Here is a 3575-nt window from a genome sequence, read left to right as displayed (position 1 = left end):
TAATTTCTTTGATGATGAACTATGATGTGAAAGCTGAAGAAACTCTTTCCTTCCCAAGTAGCTATGGTTATGGTGTTCCATCACAACTGTAGTAACCCTAACTAAGATGCTGGCATTTTAACTCGGCTGCTCTTAGAGGAATGAAGAGCAAATTCCTTTCTGACTGTAATTGGGTCTGTTGAGACTTGAACATGGGTGGTAAAGTATGGGACTGTGAGCATCCTTGTGAAAAGATAGTCAAGCATATAAGGCAAAATAGGTATTATTGATTATTTTTATTATATAATTATTAGTAGTATTCAGTTGGAAGAGGGCAGAGACAATTCTGAAGATAACATAAACTTGGTATTTGAACTTCACATTCAATATAATCTGGAGTGTTTCAATTTAATTTTGACACAAAGTTGAATTAATCATCATAAAAAACTCAAGAAAGATGAGAACTCTAGGACAGTGTCTTGAGAAAACTCTACTTTATTGTTCCTACTTTCCTTTTCTTTTATTTTTTATAAAAAGGAAACCTGATTTTTATTTTATCGACAGCCATTTTTAAACATGAACATGCATATATAATATTCTATGCACATATCACAGTTTTTTAATATTAGTTAATAAAAGTTAAACACACAACATACATCCTTACCAAAAGAAGTGAAAATGTCAACTTAAACCTTTAAAACAAAAATCTTAATAAGTTTTAAAAAAGTGTTTGTGTTGGGTATCATTTGTACAACACAATTAACTAAAACAATTCATTTGACTGGACATGTAAAAGCAGCAGTAGGAAATAAATTCATGAGGGTTTTAAATAGCAGAATATGCAGTTTTGCCATTCACATAGTGGCTCACAACCATCTGTAATGAGGTCTGGTGCCCTCCTCTGGCCTTCAGGCATAATGCAGGAAGAATATTGTATACATAATAAATAAATAAATAAATAAATAAATAAATATTTTTAAAAAAAGGGTCATTTTTAGAAAAAGTAAACGACCCTAAAGTATCAGAAAAGTTATACTTACATTCAATGAGTGTCCAAAATCCAAATGAAAGAGACTAAAAAAAAAGAAAAAGGGGATTGTCTGATCTGGCCACCCTGGGATAGACAGACCCAACTGAAACTCAACATAGCATGAGGAACCACACTGGGTAGGGAGAATTCTAGGAATGAAATGGGTAGTATATAAACTAATGAGAAAAAGTTTAGACACAGAGTCTTACTACATAGTGTTGAAAGGCCTGTATATTGCTATGTAGGCAAGGGTCATTAAGATCTTCTTGTCTCTACTGCCAGAGTCCAGGGATTGACTGTGTGCTGTACCATCATGCCTCTCTAGGATAAATTATTCTCCCTATCCCTTTGGTGTGACTTCAGAGGGTCCTATGACTAGGTGATGGACACTGCCCACCTAGAACCCTGGGTCTCCACTCAGGCCACAGTTTCTGTTCTCTTAATCATGAGCTTTCTTTAATGGGCCTCTGTAGCTACTCTAAATTATAACCCTAAAACCATTTAGGAATGAGATAAGGATCAGAGTCTCCAAACACTTTTGCTCTCTCTGGCTTTGGAAAGAACAAGGTGCCCCAAGGCCATTTTGAGCTTCTAGACAGAAGAAACTAGTTTTTTAAGTTATTTATTAAATGTTCTTTTCATCACATTTCCAAAAGTAGCACTTAATTACATTTCCACAAGGCCCAAAGCATATAACTTCAAGTATGTGGAATACTTCATGCCTATAAACACTTGAAATTGTATTGCTATTATTTACTAGCCTACTTTAATATACCATCAGATTTTCTTTTTTTAAAATATTTATTTGTTTATTATATATACAATATTCTGTCTGTGTGTATGTCTGCAGGCCAGAAGAGGGCACCAGACCTCATTGCAGATGGTTGTGAGCCACCATGTGATTGCTGGGAACTGAACAAAGAACCTTTGGAAGAGCAGGCAATGCTCTTAACCACTGAGCCATCTCTCCAGCCCCCTCCCCCATCAGATTTTCTTAATTCTACTAAATAATTTATTGATGAATAAATTATGAAATAAAAAGAATGTAGAAAAGGCTGTCCTAAGAGTAAATGTCTCCCTTCCATCTATAATTTCGGTTTTTTATTGTTTTTATTACTTTATAAATAATACCATTCAAAATAAAAAAATAAGGAACACTTCATGAATTTGCGTGTCATCCATACATAGGGGCCATGTTAATCTTCTCTGTATTGTTCCAATTTTAGTATATGTGCTGCTGAAGCGAGCAGAAACTAATGTCTTAGAGGTCATCTTCCCTAAATATCCTGTTCATTTTCAACACTTTCTATCTCTCTCTCTCTCTTTTCTTTTTAACCATAATTCTTTTTTAAAAAATATTTATTTATTTATTTATTATGTATACAATATTCTGTCTGTGTGTATGTCTGCAAGCCAGAAGAGGGCACCAGATCTTATTACAGATGGTTGTGAGCCACCATGTGGTTGCTGGGAATTGAACTCAGAACCTTTGGAAGAGCAGGCAATGCTCTTAGCCGCTGAGCCATCTCTCCAGCTCCTTAACCATAATTCTTGATTGATTCTGTGGGAATTTCACATCATGCACACAATTCTGCTCACTTCCCAGTGTCTGCCCATCACCCTTGCAGAATTCCCTCACAAAAGAAAACCATGCAAAATTAATTAACCACATGCCACACAGATCAAGGTGACCACAGCAGCAGCTTTCCACACAGACACCAACACAGTCTCATCTTCATGGCCTTAGGTGGTAACAGGAGCCACAGACATCAACTCAGATCCTGGCTGCTGTAGAGACATGGAGTCAGACATGACTCTTGACAGCAGCCCAGACTTGGGCAACCATGGCCCCATGTAGCAGCAGAAGTCACTCAGATTGCCATGGCCCCTACGGTAGGACAGGACCCAGACACCAACATAACCACAGGTTATGGTCTATACTCAGATATCCATGTGGCCTTTGGTGGCAACATGGTCCATGCATCCCAACAAAGACCCTGGCTGTGGTAATAACATGGGCCCAGACTTGTCCTTGGCAGCAGTCTGAGCCTGGATATCTCCATGGCCCTAGAAGGACACTCAGATTGGCACCAGTCAAGTGGTTGCGTGGCCCTTGAACAGCAACATGGCCCCAGGTACCATCCCAGAACCCCAAGCATTGGCATGACCTTCAATGGATTCAGGAGCCACAGACATCAACACAGACTCTGGCTGTAGTGGGGCCACAAACCTAGACATGTCTCTGCACCACAGCTTGGGTCTATATAGTACTAGGTAGCAGTAAAGGCCCTTAAGATCAGTATTACCACAGTGGAAGAATGGTCTTTGAGCACAAAAATGGTCACAGGTGGCAAACAAGACTTGGAATCTTTGTGGTCTTTGGTGGCAATATGGGTCATGAGTGTCAGCTCAAGTAGCATCCATAATGGTCTTTTGTCACCCCCTGCTGGGCTGCAGTAGTCAGCTTCGCAAGGATTTAGGCCTTGTGGCCTGTGGGTGCAGATCCCATGACATCACCCAGCGCCCCACTGGAGGCTGGAAGTTTGCCTTTACCTCTCCCTCCTGG

General features: G+C 39.3%; 1 non-coding gene across 1 annotated transcript; it reads right to left on the bottom strand.

Moving 5' to 3' along the window:
* Positions 1 to 2152: 2152 nt before the first annotated feature.
* LOC121459168 lies at positions 2153 to 2259 on the bottom strand. Its single transcript, XR_005975922.1, has one exon. It is a non-coding gene; the product is annotated as a U6 spliceosomal RNA (small nuclear RNA).
* Between the last annotated feature and the right edge of the window lie 1316 nt (positions 2260 to 3575).

This window comes from Microtus oregoni, unplaced genomic scaffold (assembly GCF_018167655.1).
Source record: "Microtus oregoni isolate MIOR12 unplaced genomic scaffold, Mior012 000018F_ref0000195, whole genome shotgun sequence".
Lineage (NCBI taxonomy): Eukaryota > Metazoa > Chordata > Mammalia > Rodentia > Cricetidae > Microtus > Microtus oregoni.
The sequence above is the reverse complement of the archived record's forward strand: the minus strand, read 5'-3'. Positions and strand labels throughout refer to the sequence as shown.